At 44.6% G+C, this 25,705-nt stretch overlaps 1 long non-coding RNA gene and 1 pseudogene across 1 annotated transcript in view; one reads left to right on the top strand and one right to left on the bottom strand.

The window, feature by feature from the left end:
* Nucleotides 1-5,949: 5,949 nt before the first annotated feature.
* LOC140710889 (uncharacterized) overlaps nucleotides 5,950-25,705 on the top strand; it is a 30,428-nt gene continuing 10,672 nt past the window's right edge. The window contains exons 1-3 of the long non-coding RNA XR_012092034.1: nucleotides 5,950-6,144; nucleotides 22,262-23,072; nucleotides 23,294-23,389. This is a non-coding gene — a long non-coding RNA (uncharacterized lncRNA). The remainder of the gene's footprint in view (nucleotides 6,145-22,261; nucleotides 23,073-23,293; nucleotides 23,390-25,705) is intronic.
* On the bottom strand, nucleotides 16,755-18,090 carry LOC103231902 (spermine synthase pseudogene; annotated as a pseudogene).

Here is a 25,705-nt window from a genome sequence, read left to right as displayed (position 1 = left end):
GAATTACAGGCATGCGACACCATGCCCGGCTAATTTTTGTATTTTTAGTAAAGACAGGGTTTTACCATGTTGACCAGGATGGTCTGTAACTCCTGACCTCAGGTGATCCACCCGCCTTGGCCTCCCAAAGTGCTGGGATTACAGGTGTGAGCCACCATGCCCGGCCCGCTTTTGATTTCTTTTTTGACCAATTGGTTATTCAGTAGGATGTAATTTAATACCTCATAGGTATGTTACCTAAGAAAAAGTCCAACATCATCCCTGCTTTCGATGCAGAGGGGAAATTCCTTTCTAGTGACTTTAAGAAGAACAACGGACGGTCCTTGAGTTCTTATAAGGAACGCGCTGTTTTCAGTTGACTCATCAAAAGGAGAACTAGCATGACATTGTTTTCTCTTTGCATACATCCATTCTCTGAGCTTTATTAACCAGACATTTGCATTGACAAGAACTAAAATAAGTTCAGGTTCTTTTGAATAATCTAGTTGTTGACATAACCAACAGTCAGATTGATTATAGTAGCCAGAATTTGGAAGACTGGTACAAAGGAATGCCAGATCTGTGCTCGATCTGTTGGAAAAGCAGTAAGGGTTAATAAGAGTCAGACACAGTTTGAAGAAAAGGTCCATAGTGGAGGATCAGATAGAGAACAGGATAGATTGAGACTGTCTCCAGTCAGCTTTTTAATAGTCAGGCCAGGTGTGGTGGTTCATGCCTGTAATCCCAGCTTTCGGGAGGTCGAGGTGGGAAGATCACTTGAGCTCAGGAGTTTGAGACCATCCTGGGCAACATAGTGAGATGTCATCTATACTAAAAATTATTATTTTTATAATAATAATTATACTAAAAATTAAAAACAAACAAACAAGCAAAAAACACTTAGCTGAGCGTGGTTGTGTGCACCTGTTGTCCCAGCTACTTGGGAGGCTGAGGCAGGAGGATTGCTTGCGCCTGGAAGGTTGAGGCTGCAGTGAGCTATGATTGTACCACTGCACTCTAGCCTGGGCAATGGAGCCAGACTCTATCTCAAAAAAAAAAAAAAAAAAAAAGGGCTGTCAACAGTAGAGGAAAGGCTTTTGTCAACAATGCTAGAAGAGGTTGTGGGATATAAATTTTTTCGTTTGTTTCCTAAAGAAGAGTAGCAGGGACACCTAAAAGGGGGAGAAAATAGGTGGAAGTAGAACTTCTTGATCCACGGTCTTTGGAAAAGCTGTCTACTTCAAAGAAGTACCGTCTGCTTCTGGGGCCTGGGAACTGGCCCTGGAAATCCTTACTTTAAGGTTGCCTGTAGAGGTAATTTTCCAATTGTCTTGGGAGTGCTGATCAGGATCTAGCTTTACATTAGAGATAAACCACTAGATTGGCATGACTTGTATGGACCTAGAGGGATTTTTCTTTATTTTGATGGCAGTCTAGGTAGCCAGTAGTACTTCATGTCAGCCTTCCTAGCCTTCCTAGCGAGGTGACAGTGTGCGCTTTCTTATAAAAACCTTGATGTACACATGATCTCCTGGTTGAAAAACATGGCAAGGCTTGTCAGTGGCAGAAGCCATGCCCTTTTTACCTGTTGATGATATGCTCCAAGTAGATTAGCTAATGCCTATATATAGCTAGACATAGTATCAAACTGTTCACTTAAATCTGCATAGTGTCCATTTAACCCAGGAATGGAAAGTTTAGAGGTGCCAACAGTCAACGAGTGGCTGAATATTATTTCAAAAGGGGTCAATCCAATCCAAGTCTTCTATTTAGAGTGTTCAGAATTTTTTTTTTTTTTGAGACAGTGTTTTGCTCTGTTGCCCAGGCTGGAGTGTAGTGGTGCGATCTCGGCTCACTGCATCCACCGCCTCCCAGGTTTAAGCAATTCTCTGCCTCAGCCTCCTGAGTAGCTGGGATTACAGGTGCCCACTGCCACGCCCGGCTAATTTTTATTTTTATTTTTATTTTTAGTAGAGACAGGGTTTCACCATCTTGGCCAGGCTGATCTTGAACTCCTGACCTCGTGATCTGCCCGCCTTGGCCTCCCAAAGTGCTAGGATTACAGGTGTGAGCCACTGTACCTGGCCGTATTCAGAATTTTTATAAGGGCCACGAGTAATACTTCTGTTTCTTGACAGATTTTTCCCAAGTCGATTTAGTGTCTAGATTTTTATGTTCCACTTGCCCTGAGGATTGGGGATGGTATGGGGCATGAAATTTTAATGAGTACTCCAGAGATTTTGCAAGCAAGAGGTTTATCTCTGATGTAAAATGAGTTTCTTTGTCTGACTCGATCCATAAAGGGATGCCAAAGTGAGGTATAATCTCAGTTATCAATTTCTTCACCAGTGTTGTGCCATTAGAATCTCTAATCCATCCATGAAACCTGCAGACTATAGCCAAAGAGCAGGAAAAGCCAAAGCTGGAAGTAAATCTATGAAATGTATCTGGAGTGCTGCAAGGAGAAGCGTGGGCCTTGGAAGACTGCCTGAGGGGTATTGGTTTCCCCCAAAAATGTGATGAGATTTACAAGTAATGCATTGGGAAATAATTTGAACAGAAATGTTGTAGATCCCAGGACAAAACCAATTATTCTTTAGTTCCTCAGCTATCCCCCATGTGCACATATGTCCCATCTAATAAGACATAAGTACAAGCCAAAAGGTTAAAAGAAAAGGGGCCACAGGAAGTCCATTTGGCCCAATATACCCAATCCATCTGATAATTGCTTGGCGCCCTTTTGTATCCATTTATCTTTTTCATATTTTGGGACATTTACCTGAAAATCAATAATATCAGTCAGGGATAAAGGCAAATTCATAAACTGGGTGGAAAAATGAAAAGGGGGTCAGTTTTTGGCTGTGTACTTAGAAGTCTTTTCTGCCCTATCATTCCCTAGAGATACAGTATCAGTCTCCTTAGTGTGGGCTGGACAATGAACAATAGCAATTTTAGTATGAAGGTGAACAGTCTGTGATAAGGCAGCAATTATATGTCCATTAGCAATAGGAGTACCAGCAGAGGTTCAGAATCCACGGGATTTCCAGATTGTGCCAACAGCATGGCAGACTCCAAAAGCATATCGGAGTCAGTGTAAATAGTGGCAGTTTTTCCTTTTGCCAATGTGCAAGCTCTAATAAGAGCTATAAGTTCAGCAGCCTGGGCTGACTTTATCGTCAGCAAAGAGTATGCCTCAAGCGTTTCATGTGGGGAAACTATGGCATAGCCAGTTGTTATGTTTCCCTTAAAATTAAATTTGCAAGAACCATTACAAAATAGCAGCAAGGCTAGGTTGTCTAAAGGAGAGTCTGAGCGATCCCCTCATGGCTTTGAACCCATTTCTATAGCTGCTAGGCATCAGGTGGAATGGAATGAGGCTCTTCATCATCAGGGAAGGGTCGGAGTATAGCAGGATTTAGTGTCACAAAGGTGTAAGATGATGGAGGGATTGGTTCACAGGGCTTGCTCCTAGGTGGTCTGTCCATGTGTAGAGAGGTGCTGCATCTTAAGAACTTGAAAGACAGCGGACACAGCATGGGAAACATTGAGGCAGATGGGGGAGCCTCATGTATGGGTGCTGACTTTAGTAATTAGGGCGGCATCTGCTGCTACTGCATGCAGGCATGGGGGCGTGCCTGCTGCCACAGTATTCCACTGGCATGAGAAATATGCTACAGGTTGTATCTGAGAGGCAAAGGGTTGCCCTAGAATACCTGCAGCAATCCCACTATTTTCATGACAATAGAGATGAAAAGGTTTATCAGAATTACATAAGCCAAGAGCAGGGGATAGGACAATGCTAATTTTGAGGCTTCAAAAGAAGTTAATGCCTCTGAAGGCCAGAGAATGGCCTCTGGAAGGAGGGCATATAGTGGGTTGGCAATAGCCTCAAAATTAGGACTCCATGGTGGTCAATAGTCAGCTGCCCCTAGAAATTTACATAGCTGCTTTTTCATTTTAGGGAGAGGAATGGATAAAACTGACTTGAGGCATTTCGGGGTGAACTTCTGAGTGCCCTGAGCTATTTCATGTCCTAAGTAAGTAACAGTTGTTTGCACTAACTGAAGTTTAGATCTAGAGGCTTTATGGCCTCAGTCAGCTAGTGCCTTTAGGAGAGTGAGGGAGTGTCTTTAAGGGTATCCTATTTAGTTTGGTTACAAAGCAAAAGGGCAAGGTCATCAATATATTGCACAAGAATGGAGTCTTGGGTGAAGGCTACAGAATCCAAGTAGGCTTTAAGGATTAGAGAGAATTTTGAGAGGGACTCACAATATCGCTGAAGCATGCGAGTCCATGTTAATTGCCTCTCTCTAAATGTAAATACAAAGAGAAACTGAGTCAGGGTGCAACGGAAAGGAAAAGAAAGCTGAGCAGAGGTCAACTACATCACCAGGAATTGAGATAGGGATAGTAGCTGCGCTGTGGATAACAGGGTGGCAGGGAATTACAAATCTTGTACAACTTACAAATCTTGTACAAATAGATTTGATTTCCATCGGAAGCAAATTTTCCTTCTTTCTTTACTGGTAAGGTTGGGGTGTTACAGGGTGAAGTGGTGAAAATAAGTACACCTTGTTGCAAAAGGGAGTCTATGATAGGTTCAATTCCTCTCTCTGCCTCTTGTGAGAAGGTGTACTGAGCTACTGCTGATGGGAAATGTTTGTTTCTTTTTCATGCAATGTGTACCGGTTCTGTACTCAGTAGTAGTCCAATCTCATTTGCACATTAAGCCCAGAGACAAGCTGGGACATCCTCTTTAGAGGAATTTAAATCAAGAGGGGTTTCCATGAGAGAGCATATTAACTTTAATACTAAGGTTAATAGAAAGTTTGAAGTTTGGTCTGAAGGCAGAGACATAAAAACGCCTTCCTTATCACATTGTATGGCAGCATTAAACCTACATAATAAATCCCTACCTAAAAGGTTTGCTAAGTGAGGAGTCAGAAACTAGAAAGGCATGGCAGGTGTTGAGAGGGCAAAGGATGTTGGGGTGTCCTGAGATATGGGCGATGAAATAGGTTGCCCAGAGATTCCAATAGCTTGAATAGAGGCAGAAGTAACAAGTAGAGATAATTCTTCTGAGTGAATAGTAGAGGAAGTCCTATCAGTGTCGATTAAATCCAGTTCTTAATCCTCTACTTTAAGTTCAATGGTGGGCTTTGAGGTGCAACCGAGGATCAGCTGACCTCATCAATCAATGTGGTATTGTCCCAAAGGAGGGGAATAATGAACCTTCTAAAGGTGTTGGATTCTAGGGAGAGTTTCTTTCTTTCTTTCTTTCTTTCTTTCTTTCTTTCTTTCTTTCTTTCTTTCTTTCTTTCTTTCTTTCTTTCTTTCTTTCTTTTTCTTTCTTTCTTTTTCTTTCTTTCTTTCTTTCTCTTTCTCTCTCTCTCTCTCTTTCTTTCTTTCTTTCTTTCTTTTTTCTTTCTTTCTTTCTTTCTGTACAGGACAGCGATTTTTCCAATGCCTCTGCTCTTTGCAATATCTGCAAATTTCAGAAGGCAAACTAGAAAAACCTTGTGGCTGACCAAAGATATGAAAGAACTTTGAATCATTCTTAGAGGCATGCCTTTGTTTCTGTAACAATTCAAGCTTCAAGATGACTTGATTCTAGTTCTTTTTACCCTTTATTTTCTTGCAAGTTATTTTCAAATAATTGAGTGCCTGCTTCTATTATAATGCTTACAGACTGGCCAGCCCAACCACTATACTATTTTGGATTTGCCTTTTTATATCAAGAAGATTTCCGACCAGAGCAGAAACTGGAATATGTCTATACTCTGGAGCTTCAGGATCTAATGCCATATGCCTTTGAAAACCTTGTATATGTCTCTTGACAAATGCCTTGGGGTGCTCTCCCTCGTTCTGAATACATAATTCAACATTATACAAATTTACCTTGGGAGGAGAGCCTCTGATATTGTCCCTGTCAGGCCCTGAATATCAGCGACTAGCTGGGTGATCTCCTCATTTGCAGGAGGGCCAGGAAGGGACTTCAGCCATCTGTTCCCTCTGTGGAGGGAGTCTTCCCCGGGAGGCCGTCTGGCCTGTCTAATAACTGCAGTATGATCATGAGAGGGAAATACACCCCTTAGCAGCCAGTCAAGGTCTCCATGTGTGGGGTTACAGATGGCCACTGATCTCTCCAACTATTTTCTGAACTTGGTAGGCCCTTCTGAAGGTGGGGGCAAAATAGCTTTATAATTTAAAATGTCTGTTGCTGTCCAGGAGACATGAATTCTTTGAGAAGGGAGTCCAGGATACATTTACAGAGGGCATTACATAGAGAGGTCTGGAGCTGATGGAGTCTGATTACAAAGCCCTGGGAAATAGGAGAGGTTTCAAGGCACAGAAAAACAAGCCTTGTTGAGTGTCCTTGGAGCCTGTGCCAGATTTATTTCATGGCAGTCAGTTCTTACATAAATGACCTCTAAGCTTCAGGTTTTAAGACCAGGCCTGATTAGGGCTTTTAAGATCAGGAGAGTTTTCGTAAATCATCCAGGGAAAGAGAGATAAAAGAAAGCAGCTGGATGTCTAAGGAGTTTTTCTGGGGTTTGGAGGAATGGAGGGAATTTGTTGAGGAGATAGAGGAGGAGGGAGAGGCTGAGGAGGGGGGTTCAAATCAGGGGCCCAGAGAGTGATTAGATACTCTGGTGGGTCAGCGACATGGAGTTGGGGATTAAGTAGGGTGTGAGTGGAGAAGGGGGATTTATAGTGGGAGCAGATTTCAACTTTTGTTCTAGGTCTGCTTTTGTTCTTCAATTTTGTTAAGGAAATTTTTTGGGCTAGTCATAATACTTTTCTGAGTTCTTTGTTCTGTCTGATCTTCCCATAAATACAATAAGCAAATAGTTTATAATAAGAGTTCTCTAAAATTGTTTTCAAATACATTTTGAATAAAATTTTTATTTCTAATTCAAAGGATCCATCTTCTGGTCATTGACAATTAGGATCTTCATTGGTGTATAGATTCCAATTGCGACTTAATTCAATAAGCCTTTTATGGAAAGACCATGAGGTAACTTTCCAGGCTTAGGAGAAATCTTTATCAGTGATGCAAGGAGTGTTCCTGGAGTGGGTGCAGAAGATGCAGCCCCCATGATTCAAAAATTTATTCTCAGAGGTAGATTAAGAAAGCAAAGACCTTGGCTGGTGCAGTGGCTCATGCCTATAATCCCAGCATTTTGGGAGGCCAAGGCCAGAGGATTGTTTGAGCCTAGGTTTGAGGACAGCCTGGGCAACTTAGTGAGATCCCCATCTCTATAAAATTTTTAAAAATTAGCTAGATGTGGTGGTACGCTTGTAGTCTCAGGTACTTGAGAGGCTGAGGTGGAGGAGGATCACTTGAGCCTGGGAAGTTGAGGCTGTAGTAAGCTGTGATCATGCCTCCACTCTCCAGCCTGGACTACAGAGTGAGACCTTGTCTCAAAGGAAGAAAATGACTGCAAAATAAATAAACTTTTAATAAGTTTTAAAAAAATAAAAAGAAAACAAAGAATTTTGTGGCTACAGGGGGTTAAGGGTCTCTGGGCTGATGGGATTGCACTTGGGATCGCAGTCAAGTAGGGATTTAGCTGGACCAAGTGGTTGCTAGCTGGGTATGCAGTGGGTCCTGCAGTTGGTGGGTCTAGTACCAGAGTCCTAGGTAGGTATGGATCCTGCATGGTGTCTGGGCCAACAGGATTGCTTCCAGGACCTTGGTCAGTGGGACTGGTGTTGGGACAAGGATCCACTTCAAGGTCTGCAGTTGGGTACACAGACAGCAGCCCTGTTACCAGGTGTGTGGATGCACGTGACTCCCACCAGTTCCCTGGGCTGTCTCCTGCTGGGTTACTGGGTAGGTCACTAGACAGGCAGGATTGGCTCTGGAATGTGGCTGAGAGAGGCTAGAACCAAGTCACAGGGCTGCTTCAGGGTCCACAACTGGGACTGACATCTGCAGTTCTGCCTCTGGAAATATACATAGGTGTGCCTCCTGCTGGGTTCCTGTATGGGCATGACTACTCCCAGAACATGGCTGACAGGTCTTTTTCAGGGATAGTTTCTGTTAGTTTATTTTTTCCTTTGTAAGGGCCATACTTTCCTGTTTCTTTGTATGCCTTCTGATTTCTTGTTGAAAACTGGACATTCAAATGTAATAATGTGATAACTCTGTATATCAGATACTCCCCTTTCCCCAAGGCTTTCTGTTATTTATTTACTTGTTTATTTAATTGTTGTAGGCTGTCTCTGTGCTGAGGATCAGCCTAAGGTGTAAACTCAGTCTTCTCAAGTCTTTACTAAGCCTGAGTCCCTTCCCCTGGGCATGCGTGGTGACTTTCTAATTTCTCCCATATGTATGGTTGCTTTTGAGTGTACTATGGCTGGCTCCCAAAAGGGGGAAAAAGAGAAAAATGAGTGAGAAAGGCACTGACCCTTTAAATCTCCTGGAAATCACATCAGTGGGGGTGGGTGGATGGGAGGTGAGTTTTTTTTTTTTTTGAGACAGAGTCTCGCTCTATCACCCAGGCTGGAGTGCAGTGGCATGATCTTGGCTCACTGCAACCTCCAGAAGGTGAGGTTTTCAACAGTAGTGGGAGATGTAACAACAATGGCTGCTAATTCATTTTCTGCAATTCTGTGATCAGAAGCAGTGATTAGCAATCCAAGCACAGATCCCTAATATTGGAAGATAGAGTTCTTTTTGCCTACTCTGCTCCTGCAGGTTGTGTGCAAGTGGCTCCAGGAACACGTGCACAGCTGTTTGCCATAGAGCTGAAAAGTCAGGGGTGGGGAGCTACTACTGTGCTAAGAGCTTAAATTGACTGAAATTAACTGCAACTCACCATTTAGGCTTCCCCTGGAAATTGCAAGCCCTAGACAGACTCCAGAGTTCCAAAATAGTTATGTCAGACAGATTTTGTCAGTGTAACTGTTATTTCTGTGGGGAGGTGGATTCCTGGTGCTTCCTACTCCACCACCTTCCCAGAATCCTCCTCTAGTCGACATTTTTGTTTTTCACAGAGTTTCACTGTTGCCCAAGATGGAGTGCAGTGGTTCAATTATAGCTCATTGCAGCCTGCAACTCCTGGGCTCAAGTGATCCTCCCACCTCAGCTTCCTGAGTAGCTGGGACTACAGGCAAATGCCACCACACCTGGCTAATTTTTTATTTTTTTGTAGAGACAGGGTCTCACTTTGTTGCCCAGGTTGGTGTCAAGTGATCCTCCTGCCTTGGCCTTGAAAAGCACTGAGATTACAAGTGGGAATCACCATGCCTGGCCTTAGTCAACTAATTTTTTTATGAAGTACAAAGCCATTTCAATGGAGAAAGTATTGTCTTTTTAATAAAGGATGCTGGATGTTCTCACTTGTAAGTGGGAGCTGAACAATGAGGACACATGGACATGGGGAGGGAAACAACCTACACTGGGGCCTGTGGTGGGGGGTGTGGGGAGAGGGAGAGCATCAGGAAAAATAGCTAATGCATGCTGGGCTTAATACCTAGGTGTGGGTTGATAGGTGCAGCAAACTACCATGGCACACGTTTACCTATGTAATAAACCTGCACAGCCTGCACATGTATCCCGGAACTTAAAATAAAATTAAAAAAAAATAAATGATGCTTGAACAATGGACTATCCATATACAAAACAAAACAAAAAAACAAGGCAAACTTCAACTTAACCTAACACTTTACATGAAAATCAATCCAAACAGATCATAGACCTATTGGTAAAATATAAAATTATAAAACTTCTAGAAGAAAACATAGGAGGAAATCTTTGTGACCCTAGGTTAGGCGAAGAGTTTTAGACATGATACCCAAAGCATGATCCATAACAGAAAATACTGATACATTGGACATTACAAAAGTCAATTACAAACACAGTCTGCAGAAAAAGGTTAAATTCAGAGTATCTGCTCCTGGAATGGTTCATGTTCTTGTTCCATCCAATCTGGATGGCCAATCTAGTGTTTGCCTCTAAGGACGTGCCAGTCTGCCAACAAGGCACTTAACATCTAGTGTATCTGGGCAGTCAGAAGAGACCAAAGCTGTAAGTCAGTAATCACTAGCAACTGTTGTAGGAGCACTGTGCTAGGAGGAGAGAAACCTGTAAAATACACAACAACACTGAGCAGAATGGCAGAAATGCTGTGAGGAAGGAGGAGCAAAGGGTCTGAAAAAGGCTTCCCAGTGGGGCAGGCATCTGAGGTGATTCTTGAAAGATAAGCTGAATGTTGATAGGCAAAAATAGACAAACACAAACAGATGCGAGAGGTTCAGGCAACACTCCCCTACCCATTATAATTCCAAGAAAATAAAAGGAATACCCATCACTGTTACAATTATGCTCACAAGTGCATTCAGAAGAGGGGAAGTTCACCCAGTTGGAAAGGAAATAGACAGTTTTCCAGATGGCGATGCCAAAGCTTAGTCTTGCAGGGTGAGCATGAATTAGCAAAAGAAAAGGAAAGGCAAGCCTCAGTAAAGACCCTGAACTTGGAAGCCCATGCTGGATCAACAAGATAGAGAGAATACTCCCTGATTGTTCGACGTTTAGAGAGCCTGGGAACAGGACTTATTTGGTACAGGCAAGTAAGCCCCTGTCATAGAGAACTTGGAAAGATATGCTATAGAGTGGAGCCCTGATCCTGAACATCTTGGAGATCCAGGAAAGATTCCTAAGGAGGATGGTGACATTTTTTTCTTTCTTTCTTTCAACAGGGTCTTTCTCTGTTGCCTGGGCTGGAATGCAGTAGCATGATCATGGCTCACTGCCGCCTCAGTCTCTCAGGCTCAAGCCATTCTCCTGCCTCAGACTCCCGAGTAGCTGGGACCACAGGTGTGCACCACCCTGCCCACTAATATTTTGTATTTTTTGTAGAGACAGGAACTCACTATGTTGCCCAGGCTGGTCTCAAACTCCTGGGCTCAAGCAATCCACCCATCTCAGCCTCCCACAGTGCTGGGATTAAAGGTGTGAGCCACTGCGCCTGACTGATGGTGATATATTTATCAATCCATTGCCCTTTGGGAAGACGACCTTGGAGGCAAACTGGATTAGCCATCCACATCTCAGAGACAGGAGTTCATCATGATGTAAAATATGAGAAATCTGAACTAGGGCTATGGAATTGGGAGTGAAAGAAAAACAGCAGTAAAGAGACAGGAGACATTAGAGAAGTAGGTTTGAAGTCGGAAGTGAAGAGGATCAAAAAGCTATTGATGATGCATCTAAGAGGGACACAACAATGGCTGCTGCTTCATTTTCTGCAACTTCGTGATAAGAAGCAGTGATCAGTGATAGTAGCACAGATCCCTGATATAGGAACAATTCAAAGGAAAATAATTCAAAGGAAAGTTAAAATACATCTTAGCTGGGATACTGCAAGTACTATTTATCAACTTTCACAGCCACAGAGTGGTAACACTTTCTTTAGAGTGACACAGTAGGAGCACCGTCATCTTGGACAAACACTACCATTTTAAGTTCCAGCTGCCTTTCCAGCTTCATGCATTCCAAGGAAATAATTTCTCTTCTAACAACAAACAGCCAGAAAGAGCAGACAGTAAAACACAGATAAGACAGCTTGGGCACAGACGGAGGAGCGGGGGAAGTCTCTTGAGTAACTGCCAAACTTCACCCTTATACAATGGGCCCCAGTAAAGCAGTGGGCCTTAATAAGCACATTCCTTTCCCTTCAGGTGCACTAAGATAAGGAAGCTAAAAGCAGACCGGGGCAGGGGGGCGGGGGCCGAGGGTGGGTGGGTGGTTTATGCCTGTGGCTGCAGGAAGATGTACGGGAACAGACACAAAATTCTCCCTCCCAGATAAGCACAACAAAGAGACACAGACAATCCAAGCCTCTGTTAAACTCTCCCACCCTGAATCCTTAAAAACACTTCATCTAACAACAACAAAAAGAGAAAATTTCAGGCCAGTATCCCTGATGAACGTCAATGCGAAAATCCTCAACAAAATACTGGCAATCTGAATCCAGCAGCACATCAAAATGCTTATCCACCACGATCAAGTCAGCTTCATCCCTGGGATGCAAATCTGGTTCAACATACGCAAATCAATAAACGTAATCCATCACATAAACTGAACCAATGACAGGAACCACATGATTATCTCAATGATGCAGAAAAGGCCTTTAATGATAGAATTCAACACCTCTTCATGCCAAAAACTCTCAATAAACTAGGTATTGATGGAATATATCTCAAAATAATAAGAGCCATTTATGACAAACCCATAGCCAATATCATACTGAATGGGCAAAAGCTGGAAGCATTCCCTTTGAAAACTGGCACAAGACAAGAATGCCCTCTCTCTCTGCTCCTATTCGACATAGTATTGGACGTTCTGGCCAGGGCAATCAGGCAAGAGAAAGAAATAAAGGGTATTCAAATAGGATGAAAGGAAGCCAGATTGTCTCTGTTTGCAGATGACATGATTGTATATTTAGAAAACCCCATCATCTTAGCTTAAAAACTCCTTAAGCTGATAAGCAACTTCAGCAAAGTCTCAGGATACAAAATCAATGTGCAAAAATCACAAGCGTTCTTATACACCAACAATAGACAAGCAGAGAGCCAAACCATGAGTGAGCCCCATTCACAATTGCCACAAAGAGAATAAAATACCTAGGAATACAGCTAACAAGGGACACAAAGGACCTCTTCAAGGAGAACTACAAGCCACTGCTCAAGGAAATAAGAGAGGACAGAAACAAATGGAAAAAAAATTCCATGCTCATAGATAGGAAGAATCAATATCATGAAAATGGCCATATTGCCCAAAGGAATTTATAGATCCAATGCTATTCCTATCAAGCTACCATTGACTTTCTTCACAGAACTAGAAAAAACTAGTTTAAATTTCATATGGAACCAAAAAAGAGCCCATATAGCCAAGACAATCCTAAGCAAAAAGAGCAAAGCTGGAGGCATCATGCTCACTGACTTCAAACTATACTACAAGGTTACAGTAACCAAAACAGCATGGTACTGGCATCGAAACAGATATATACACAAATGGAACAAAACAGAGGCCTCAGAAATAACACCACACATCTACAACCATCTGATCTTTGACAAACCTGACAAACACAAGCAATGGGGAAAGGATTCCCCATTTAATAAATGCTGCTGGAAAAACTGGCTAGCCATATGCAGAAAACAGAAACTGGACTCCTTCCTTACATGTTATACAAAAATTAACTCAAGGAGGATTAAAGACTTAAATGTAAGACCTAAAACCATAAAAACCCTAGAAGAAAACCTAGGCAATGTCCATTTAGGACATAGGCAAGGGCAAAGACTTCATGACCAAAACACCAAAAGCAATTGCAAAAAATGCTAAAATTGACAAATGGGATCTAATTAAACTAAAGAGCTTCTGCACAGCAAAGGAAGCTATCATCAGAGTGAACAGGCAACTTACAGAATGGGGGAAAATTTTTGCAATCTATCCATCTGACAAAGGTCTAATATCCAGAATCTACAAGGAACTTAAACAAATTTACAAGAAAAAAACAACCATGAAAAAGTGGGCGAAGGATATGAACAGACACTTCTCAAAAGAATACATTTATATGGCCAACAAACATGAAAAAAAGCTCATCACCACTGGTCATTAGAGAAACGCAAATCAAAACCACAATGAGATACCATCTCACACCAGTTAGAATGGCGATCATTAAAAAGTCAGGAAACAACAGATACTGGCGAGGATGTGGAGAAATAGGAATGTTTTTACGTGTTGGTGGGAGTGTAAATTAGTTCAACCATTGTGGAAGACAGTTTAGTGATTCCTCAAGGATCTAGAACCAGAAATACCACTTGACCCAGCAATCCCATTACTGGGTATATACCCAAAGGATTATAAATCATTCTACTATAAAGACACATGCACACCTATGTTTATTGCAGCACTATATACAACAGCAAAGACTTAGAACCAACCCAAATGCCCATCAATGATAGACTAGATAAAGAAAATGTGACACATATACACCATGGAATACTGTGCAGCCATAAAAGAGAATGAGTTCATGTCCTTTGCAGGGACATGGATGAAGCTGGAACCATCATTCTCAGCAAACTAACACAAGAACAGAAAACCAAACACTGCATGTTCTCACTCATAAGTGGGAGTAGAACAACGAGAACACATGGACACAGGGAGGGGAACATCACACACCGGAGCCTATTGGGGGGTGGGAGGTAAGGGGAGGGAGAGCATTAGGACAAATACCTAATGCATGTGGGGCTTAAAACCTAGATGACGGGTTGATAGGTGCAGTAAACCACCATGACACAAGTATACCTATGTAACAAACCTGTACATTCTGCACATGTACTCCAGAACTTAAAGTAAAATTTTAAAAAAGCAATTCTTTTCTATTTGTTTTTTGTAAAGGCCATGATGAACCTTTCTTTGTAAGCATGTAGACTTTTATCATAAGCATTGAAAGAAAATTGTCCTATGTATGGCCTTGTAGTCTTAGTTCCTGAACAAAAATAAAGCAAAATGAAAAAATAAAAAATAAAAAAATAAAAAAACTCTTAGTCTGTAAGAGAGAGTGCCTCTGTCCTAACTAGGCCAGAAGCCCCTCTCAGGTTTATTCTCCAAAGTAAACCTATCTTTAACTGCTGAGCCAATTTTCATGTTTCTTGTTTCTTTCTTTAATTCTTACATAGAGCTTACAGTATACTTCTGAGTTCAGCTTGGATTTCTCACTTCATGCTCCAATCCCTAAACTGAGTTTGATACAAGCTGTGAAGATTTAGATTTAGCTGGGGACACTGTCATTAGACACTAGGCTTGAATGAGGGAAAATAGCTTCTTAACAAAGATCTTAACATTTTTTGATTGTTGACTTTGTCCATGGTTAGTTAAATGTAACTTTAGTGTAAATTATAGCATTTATTTGCTTTTATCTCTAAGAAATAATATGGAGCCACATAGATTACAGTAATTTGCCATTTTGCAAAAACACCAGAGGGTCAGAGTCCCTGATATATTTCTTTAATCACCAATTGCTACTGGACACCTCCCATGTGCCAGGCAGTAAACTGGGCACTAGGCATCTAACAGTGATGAAGACTGACATTGTCCCTGCTCTCATTTCTAATGGGGAAGACAGACACAAAACAGTTGTGAGAGGTTCAGGCAACACCCATATTTTCTTCTTAATTTCAAGATTAAAATAAAATGAAGAGCCCTCACTACATTATAATTATGTCCATAAGTTTATTCAGAAGACAGGCCTGCCACTCAGATGGAAAAGAAGCAAAGAGAGCTTCCCAGACAGAGATGCCAAGACAGAGGCTTGAAGGGTCAGTGGGAATTAGTGGAGCAGTATGGTTATAATCTTCCACAATGATAATTTTTTTTTGTTATTTTACTGTTTGTTCTAATATATTTTCTTTGTGTTTATTTTACACCATTTTCTTAAGTGTATATAAGGTTAGAATGTTTATATTCATTGTGAATTGAATCATCATGGAAGGGCCCTCTCAATTCCAATGAATACTTTTTTGTCTTAGTTTTTTCAGTTTGCTAGTAATATCACTGACCTTGCTTTATTTTGATTAGCATGGGCCTGGCAAATTTTCTTCCATCCCTTTATTTCAAACTTTTCTATATTTTTATGATTTGCTAGGTTTGGCATAAACAGTGTATGACTGGATTTGTCCATTTTTATACAGAATGACAACCATTAACTAGAGCATTTACTCCATTAACAACTTTTTTGGGGTCTCTTTTGTAATTTGAATTGAAGCAATTGCTATTCATTTTTTTAAACTCTCTTATAAGCACCAAATTTTATTTATTTATTTATTTTTATTTTTTATTTTTTTGAGATGAAGTCTCCCTCTGCCACCCAGGCTGGAGTGCAATGGTGTGATCTCGACTCACTGCAACCTCTGCCTTCTGGGTTCAAGTGATTCTCCTGCCTTAGCTTCCCACCCCCAGTAGCTGGGATTACAGGCGCCCACCACCATTCCCGGGTAAGTTTTTTTGGTTTTTTTTTTTTTTTTTTTGTATTTTTAGTAGAGACGGGGTTTCACCATGTTGGTCAGGCTGCTCTCAAACTCCTGACCTCAGGTGATCCACCCACCTTGGCCTCCCAAAGTGCTGGGATTACAGGTGGTGAGCTCACCACCCAGGGGTGAGCTGGGGCTCTTATTATTAGTTTAAAAAAAGTTTTTAAATTTTTTAATTTTATCTTATTTTAAGTTCCAGGATACACATGAAGTATGTACAGGTTTGTTACATAGGTAAACGTGTGCCATGGTGGTTTGCTGCACCTATCAACCTAGGTATTAAGCCTCACGAGCATTAACTATTTATCGTGATGATAAGCACCAAATTTTAATATCTAAGTCAATTTTGGGGGAAGGAAACATCATCAAGAACTTACTTCTGAAACAAAACAACGATGTTCATTCCTTCAAACATCCAAATTGAAGGTGTGCCAAAATGAAAACAAAAAAAGTCCACAGAGAAATAAAAAGGAACACAAATCACATTCCAGGGGGTTAGCGCATTTAGCAGTCTTAGCTGTGCTGTCTAACCATCCTTCAACTGACTTTCAAAAAAACAACACCCTAAACTCATCAAAATATACATTTTCCGTTTGCTGTTTTAAAATTAAAAATAATAATTTAACAAAGAAAACTTTAAGGAAGTCACAATCAATTGCGTGACTCATTTTGACATCACGTACAGCATATGGAGGTCAGGAAAGTTATTTGCAGCATACATGGTTAGAGGATATTCATCTTTGAGGTTTAGGTTTCTTCCAAATGGTGTAAAATACCCACAATTCCAAGTATGAAGAGACACAGACGATTTCCTTTGAGAATTCCAAAGGACAATACAAGCACCCCAGCTGTTCTTCATAGAGAGACAGGGCTTCCGTCAGATTGACAGAGTTCCCCTTGTGTAAAATATTTCACATCCTGTTTCAATGCTTTCATTGAGAGGTCAGGAATCAGTCTGAGAAACTCCCATGTGGAATCTTCTGGAGACATGGAGATTGGAACAGCTATCACATCATTAATCACATAATCAAATTATCTCCCTTCTTTGGCATACCTTTTCAGTACTGGAATGCAGTACTGAACCTCATATAGCAGTCTCCTTTAAGATTATCTAAGACATCACCACAAGTCCGTATATATTTCTTACATCCATCAACCACCATTTCATCAATCTCTATCATAGTGACCATCTTTAGTTTTAGTTCGACTATTTCACACAATATGCCTCCATCTCAGCCTCCTAGAATGAGTACATCTTTGCCAGTGTAATCTTTGCCACTGCCCACGATGGCCCAGGTATATGTCAAATCACTCTCTGCCAAATTGACATTCCCACTAAGGATGAGAATATTTCCAAATTGCTTTGAGTGTAGAATTTTAATGTTCTGATAAGGTGAATCTTCATCATATACCACTTCATCTACGTTGTATTCAACCAGGAGTCCATCTGCTGTGGGCCAATATCTGTCGATGGTTCCTCCTGGAACTATAGGTGGTAATCGCCTCATCCACCAAGTACTGTCTTGACTCAATTCTTTCATTCTTTTTTCTCCTTTGTTCAAAAGACTGTTGATCTCTTCTTTGCCTTGTGCGTCATCATCGTAACTCTGAAGGTCCAGTAACTCCAATCCCTGTGAATAAATTCTCAAATTGGTAAGGCTGCCGGTTTTGTTTGTATAGGTTGCTAAATAGCGGTGTGGTCCTGCTAGGTGTCCACCGGCTCTGCCATCCCCTGCTCCTGGAAAATGGACTGGAGCCCTTTTAGAATGGTCTCACCATCAGCTTTGGTGTTGAGCATGAAGTCGAGTGTGCTGTGCCATGCTGCTGCCATAGTGAGGTGAGACCCTGAGCCATGCCTGGGGGAGGCGGCCGCGGGAGACTGGGGTGCTGCGTGGCGTATCAGGCTTCTACCCTTTTAAAAACTTTTTTTTAAAAGTTACTGATCATGTAATAAAGGATGAACTTCAAATATGAATTTATTCCTAACTTCTTACATTTCGCTTTCTATTTTCCTGCACTTTTTAAAAATCTTTTCCTAGTTTCCTGACTTTAAAAAATGATGTGATTTTTGTTTGCTTTTCTCATTGCCTACCTTATAATTAAAATAATAGCAGATAGTCTGTAATCCCTTGGGAGGGATTGGCTACTTGGGAGGTTGCGGTGAAAGAATCGCTTGAGCCCAGGAGTTCAAGGCTGCAGTGAGCTATGATCACACCACTGCACTCCAGCCTGGATGACAGAGTGAGACTCCATCTCTAAAAACAGTAATAATAGGTAGTAAAATAGTAATAATATGAAATTATTCAAAATAATTGAAAATAAGAGGAGCAATTTTCTTGTTATATATGCTATTGCAATGATCAATCATCTACAAAATGTAATGCATGAGTCCACGAGGACACAAAGAGGGGAACAACAGACATTGGGGTCTACCTGACGGTGGAGGGTGGGAGGAGGGTGAGGATTGAAAAACTCCCTGTAGGGTACTATATTCACTACCTGGGTGATGAAATCTTTTGTACTCCAAACCCCAGCAACTCCCAATTTACCCATATAACAAACCTGCACATGGACCCTGAGCCTAAAACAAAGGTTGGAAGAAAAAAAAAAAAAAAAGCCAAAACAAAATGTGGGAACTGTGCACACATGGCTGTATTGTTTCTCTGTAACTATGCTCTTGAACTTGGGTGGTATAGCACCTCTGTCCAGGTGTTTAGCAAGCCCGAACTGGACACATTTAGAAAGGGGCGGGACAAGGGTGCTTCCCGAAGCTTCTCTTTCGCAGCTTTTTGGCTGCACCTCACACGCGGCTCCGTGGTTCAGCATCTACTAGATGCTGAGGTATTTTGCAAGAGCTTTGATGAGAGACTGTGAATTTTGTGATTGGAGGGTGGATGTAGGGTCATCGAAGGGAATTTGGGAGTTGATAATGGAGATTTTTGGAGTCACAATAGGAACTTGTTGTAAGTTGAGTTGAATGCTCCCAGTCAGATCCTCCAATGGGTAATTTATTTCCATTTTTCTTCTTTTCTCATATTAAGATGAGAAAAGAACTTTAGGATGGCTTAAAGTTCCATCTAAGACAACAAGTTGAGAATTATTGTTTTCATAATAGTTAAGTGTTTTCTAATTTCTTTTTACCAAGAGTTATTTAGATGTGTGTTTCCAATTAACAAAAGCTAAGCCTTTTATTGATTTCTGATGCACCTTATCTGTGTGCTGTGTGGTGCTTATTAATTGGAATGTGTTTAGAGTCCCTTTAAGACTAAGTCCAAGGCCTATTTTTATTAATATTGTATCTCTAGCTTGGAGATAGTATGAGTTCTCCAACTGATACTGTTTTGTTCAAGATGTGTATTGGTCCTGTGTGTGTTCTTGCTCCCTTAATTGCCGAGAGCAGTAACTTGTTTGCATGTGTGCATATATATGATGCACATAGAAATGTGTACATATGTATATATATATTTTGAGATGGAATCTCGCTCTGTCGCCCAGGCTGGAGTGCGGTGGTGGGATCTCACCTGGAGTGCAGTGGCACGATGTTGGCTCACTGCAGCCTCTACCTTCCGGGCTCAAGCGATTCTCCTGCCTTGGCTTCCTGAGTAGCTAGGACCCCAGGCGCACGCCATCACACCCGGCTAATATTTAAAAAAATTTTTTTTCTAGAGATGAAGTCTCGCGATGTTGCCTCAGGCTGGTCTCGATCTCCTGGGTCGCAAACGTGTATTTGTGTATTTGTGCATTTTATGTGGCGATATTGGGCACAGGTAGGAGTACTTTTCAGAATAAAGATTGTGAAATTTCGCTAGGTGGGTGGGTCAGGGCCCGTAGGGCCCGATGTGGCCTGTGCAAGTGGGGAGGAGGGGCAGGGCTTGGCGTCTTAGCCTGTTTCAGCGGGCTGTGAGGTGAAGCTGCGTCCTCTCTGTCCCGGAATGCCAAGGGGCTTGTGGTGCTGCGAGAGTCTTGGCAGGGGGCGGAGCCTGGCAAGGGGCGGGGCTGGGTATGACCGGACGCCATGTGTGAGGTCCACAGGGCACGAAGGGTAAGGTGAGTCTGAGCGTCCCTCAACCCGTCCGCCCATCCATCCACCGTTTGATCCTCCCTCAATCCATCCGCCCATGCATCCACCATTTGATCACCCATTCACTCTTGCCCCAGGAGCGCAGAAGTGGGTAGGCGGAACCTGGGGAGACTAGCTGAGTAGTCCAGGCAGTGAGGCAGACTGAACTTGCCTGAGGGGCAGGGCCAAGTGTGTTTGGGCAGGCAGAGGTGGACTTGTCTGGGTCCATCGTGTTGGGTAAGCAGGGTAGCCTTTGTGTCTTGGAGGGAGGGGTGGATCAGGCTGAGCAGAGCAAATCTGAAGGGGTGGCACCCAGATTTTCTGGGCGGATAGGTAGGCCCTTATGCATGGAGGTGGGCAAGTTGGGGGCAGATGTGTCCAGGTGGACCAGCCAGGTGTGTCTGGATAAGGTGGGCAGGCAGGACCAGGTGGTATCAGTCATTCCTAGGCAGGCAGGGCCTAGTGCATCTAGCAGGTGTGGTTGCCCTAGGGTAGGTTGGCCTGAGGGTGAGGCCAGGAGTGTTGGGGCAGGGCTGTCTGTCCCTACCCACTTATGGCTGATCAACAGCCCTCTGTCCACGAGCATGGGAATCCTACTAGTAATCTCTGGTCCCCGGTGAGTCTAGGATACAGGGTGGACAGGGAGTTGGGCTGATGCTGAGGGTCTGCCCCTCAGATCTTGCCTGTAACACCCCCAGAGACCTTGCTGTGGTCCCACTGGCCACTTGACAACTGCTTCAAACGCAGAAGTGCAGGCTAGCGGAGAAGTACCAGACAGCAGTGTTGCCACTGGCAGTAAGGGAGGCACCTGGGCAACAGCCACACCCCAGCTGTTGTCTGAAGAGGACCTGTCTTGGCACTGTGACCTGTACCAGGACACTTGCAGAGGGGATTTTTGGCAATCAAAGCCTGCCAAGTGTGAGGGAGGACCCTGGGGTAAAAGGATGGGGCAGTGAGGGCAGTGAGGTTCAGCAGTGAGGTGACAGGAGGCAGGGAGTATCCAAAGACCACTTTGAGAAACCAGTTGTGTGGAGTGTGTCAGTATTTCCTGATCTGCAGCCCTGGGTGAGTGACATCAAGAAGCTCCAGCTCATGGATCCCACAGGCAGAAGCAGGCAGTGAATGTGAAGCACAAGAAGAGTTTGAAGAAAAAGGTAGAGCAGAAGGTGACGAATTGAATGGGGAGCATGAAGGCAGGTCGGGGGTGGAATGCAGGGCAGGCGTGCAGGAGTTGGGGGTTGACATCGACCCTCCTGACCCTGCCATGAGGACTCTTGTCCTGAAGAAGGAGAAGCAGCAGACGCAGAAAAGGAAGCACAGGGCTGGGCGCCGTGGCTAACGCCTGTAGTCCCAGCACTTTGGGAGGCCGAGGCAGGCGGATCCCAAGGTCAGGAGATCGAGACCATCCTGGCTAACATGGTGAAACCCCGTCTCTACTAAAAATACAAAAAATTAGCCAGGCGAGGTGGTGGGCACCTGTAGTCCCAGCTACTCGGGAGGCTGAGACAGGAGAATGGCGTGAACCCGGGAGGCGGAGCTTGCAGTGAGCCGAGATCCCACCACTGCACTCCAGCCTGGGCAACAGAGTGAGACTCCGTCTCAAAAAAAAAAAAAAAAAAGGAAAGAAAGAAAAGGAAGCACACAGGCAAGTGGAAGCATCCAGAGCATGTCAAGGACCCAGCCTCACCACGGCAGTACCTGGGACCCGGCTGTGTGTGTCCCACTTGGCCGGGCTCCAAGTACTGTTCAGATGACTGTAGCATGAGGCTGGCAGGTGAGTGAGTGCACCTCGAGGTTAAGGGACAAAGGCGAAGTAAGGTGTGATCCATGCCATCTGTAATTCCACTCAGCCACCCACCCATCCACCGTCATAGTCACCCACTCACTGAACCGTCCATCCACATTACATCCACCAGGATGCTCATCCACCCTTATAGCCACTCACCCACCTGCTCATCCATCCTTGTAGCCACTAACCCACCTGCCCATCCACCCTTATAGACACTCACCCACCTGCCCCTCCACCCATCCACCCACCTATCCACTGTTCAACCACCCATTCACTAACATGCCCTCATCCACCACTCGGTACCCTATAGAGTCACCATTCAGTAGCTCATCTTTCTCATTCCTCTGATGTCCCCATCTACCCATTTCATTTCTTGCTTTCTCTTCTTCCAGCTACATCAATAACATCCTTCCCCAGTGCATCCAGCAGTGACAAAGGAGCCCCTGCATTGCCAATGAGCATGGCAAGAAAATGCTCGAGCACATCCACCATGAGCAGCAGGACACCTATACTCGCCTGAAGGACACGGAGTGCCATTTCCATGAACTTGAGGCCATCATTCTGCATGGCAAACAGTAGGCTGTGTGCACGGATTACTAGGCGAGAGGGCATTGGTGAGGTAGAGCTTAAAGGTACCTGGCCTCTTGTCCTGTCCCTCCCCATCCTGTACTGCTTCCCTGGCCCCTCCATTGTCCTGTGCAGAACAACAAAGGTGAAAAGGGCAGCAAAGACCTGCAGATCTTTTGTGTCTCCTGCGGGCAACCCATCTCTAAGCGTGTTGCCTTGTGCCACATGGAACGCAGCTTTGCCAAGGTTGGAACATTGACTGGGAGTCAGATGGGACAAGGGTGTTTTTGGTTGGGTGGGGTGGCACATGGGTAGGGTCCATGTGGTGGGGGCAGGTTTGGCGCCTGGATATTTGTTATACGAGGAATGCAACACACATCCATGGCTTCCCCTGTGTGTGCTCTTCCCCCACGCCCAGTATGAGAGCCAAGGTCAGGGCATTAACCAGTGGTGAGGGGGACACTGGCTGTGCAGACAGGAGCATAGGGTCTGCAGGGGACAACAGACCTGGTGTTTGGAGCTTTATTGTAGGAGGACATGCAGCATATGTCCACAGTTCCTCCCATTTGTGTTCTTTCTTTCCCAGTATGAGTGCCAATTGTCCATTGGGTCCCTGTACCCTACTTGCATTGAAGGGTGAGTGTGGGGGCTAGTAAGGGTCGAAGGCATTATGTGGACAGGGTCAGAAGCAAGGTTGAGCAAGGTCAGGGGCAGGATGTGGGTGGGCCCAGAGGCAGAGGCGGGTGTAGTTAGAGGCATGATATGGGCGGGGTCTGGGACTAGGTGCAGGTAGGGTTCTGGGGTGGGACCTCCCTCCTCCTGACTCTCAGCACCTCACTTTTCCACCCCTCTCCAAGACCACATGGTTCTTCTGTGATGCCTACAGTCTGAACAGTAAGAGGTACTGTAAGCGCCTCAAGGTGCTGTGTTCTGAGCACTCTTGGGACTCCAAGGTGAGACCCTTCCTTACCTCATCACCTTTCATTCCTCCAATCCTCCCTGCCTGACTGCCCTCCGCATCTCCTCAGCAACCCCTGTGTGTCCCCCTTCCCTTCCTGACCACCCCACGTTCCATGCTCCTTGCTGCCTCTCACCCTCTCTTCTTCCTTTTCTCTCTAACTGGCTGTCTGTATTCATGCCCTCCTTGCCCGACCACCTTCCGGATGGTGCTGCCCCTCCTCACTGCAGAAGCACCCCCCAATTCTGATCCTCTTCTTGCTCGACCATCCTCCCTTCCTGCCCCACCGCCTGCCTGGCCAACCCGCTGTACCCTCCTCCTTGTGTGGCACCCTCAACTTCTCTTCCTCACTTTCTGACTTTCCTCCATTCCGATCATTTTCCCTGCCTCGCTGACCCCTGATTCTATTTTCTGCCTGTCACCTACATCCTTTCTTCCTCCCTGTTTGACCGCTCCCCATTCTCTCCCTCCACCCTCCTCTCCTTCATCTCAGCCCTCACCTTCCCTCTGCATCAACAAACCCCACTCATCTACTTCTCCTCCTTGGACCACCCTCAACCCTTCCCTCCTCCTGCCGGACTGCTTTCCAGCCCTCCAGCTCTCCAGCTCTCCCTGGCCCACCTGCCCTCCAGCATCCCTCCTTCTGTTGTCCTCTCTTCTCTGAATTCCTCTCTTCCCCCTGCCTGATCACTCCCTATCCCTCTCCTCTCTGTCCTCCGTCCCCCTATTGTTGCCCTGTGCCTGATCATTCCTCAGGGCTACCGTCCTTCATAGCTCGTCCTCCTTTATTCTTCACCATAGGTGCCAAAGGATGAGGTGGGCGGTTGTCCACTAGTGCATAATGTCTTTGAGTTCACGGGTAATTTCTGTTGCCTCCCCAAATGCCTGTGCAACTGCTACTACAGCTGGGAGAAGCTGAGGCATGCCGAGGTGGACCTGGAGCGCGTGCAGGCGGTAGGTGCCATGCCGAGGGGGCTGGGGGATGGGGTAGGATCCTGGACTCCCTCTCGAGCATTCAGGTCCCACAGTTGCACAAGCTGGAACAGCTGTTTGAGCAGGAGCAGAAGGTGCACACGTTTTTGATGAACTGGGTGGGGCTGCTGGCTCTGATGCTGCACAAGACGATCCAGCATGACCCTTTCACCAGTGACTTGTGCTCCAGGGTGGACATCTAAGCCTTGCTGGACCTAGGTCCCATATACCACACTCTGCGTAAAGGTGACACCTCACAAATCCCTCCTCCCACACCTGCTGCTCCATCCACCTTTTTCTTAGGGCATCTTGGAGTTTCTCTCTGTGCTTCTCTGTCCACCACTTGGTCTCCTGTCTCTCTGTCTCCCCTTCCTTGGTGGTGGTCGGGGGGATTGTCTAAAAATTCCCCATTCCCATCCATTCCTCCATCCCTGTGCCTTTCTTCCCTGAATCTGGGTGAGGCCAAGGGATCTGCCCTGCTGTTACATCCACTGTCTAGAGTTTTCTTCATCAACTTGGGAAGAACAAGGATTTTGATAGCTCATGATGTTCCCTAAACCTGTCTCTCTGGCTGCAAACCCAATTCCAAACCTCCAATAGTTTGTGGGTGACAGGCCCCACCTGTCATAGCCATCATGCCCCTACCCGCACCCATCTTGTCCCATTCTTGACCTTCCCACGAGGCCCTTGCCCTGTCAGCCTTGTCCCATCTCAGTCTAACCCCAGTCTGTCCTGCCTTTCACTTCCGGGCCCCCTCTTCCCACCACCCTGCTCTGACTGTGCCCTGTCCTTTCCAGCCTGTCCTGTCACACCTATTTCACACCTGTAGGTTTGCCAGAAGGTGGCTTCTGCCACATCTGCCTTTGCCAGCCCCCATCCAGGCCTTCTGTGCCATTGGAGGTGCATCCAGTAGTGTTGCTTGTGGGTGCTGGTATGTCTCCAATGACAGACCTGAACAACATTTCCTAATTTTTTTCCTATGCTCACTGATACCTTATGATCTTTTTTTTTTTTTTTTTTTTTTTTTTTTTTTTTTTTTTTGAGATGGAGTTTCTTGCCCTGTCACCCAGGCTGGAGTGCAGTGGCCCGATCTCAGCTCACTGCAACCTCTGCCTCCAGGGTTCAAGTGATTCTCCTGCCTCAGCCTCCTGAGTAGCTGGGATTACAGGTGCACACCACCATGCCCTGGCATTTTTTTGTATTTTTAGTAGAGATGGGGTTTTACTATGTTGGCCAGGCTGATCTCGAACTCCTGACCTCAGTTGATCCGCCTGCCTTGGCCTCCCAAAGTGCTGGGATTACAGGCGTGAGCCGCCACACCCAGCCCTTATGATTTTTT

This window comes from Chlorocebus sabaeus, chromosome X (assembly GCF_047675955.1).
Source record: "Chlorocebus sabaeus isolate Y175 chromosome X, mChlSab1.0.hap1, whole genome shotgun sequence".
In the NCBI taxonomy this organism is placed as follows: domain Eukaryota; kingdom Metazoa; phylum Chordata; class Mammalia; order Primates; family Cercopithecidae; genus Chlorocebus; species Chlorocebus sabaeus.
Note: the sequence above shows the minus strand (reverse complement) of the source record. Positions and strands in the feature narration are given on the sequence as shown.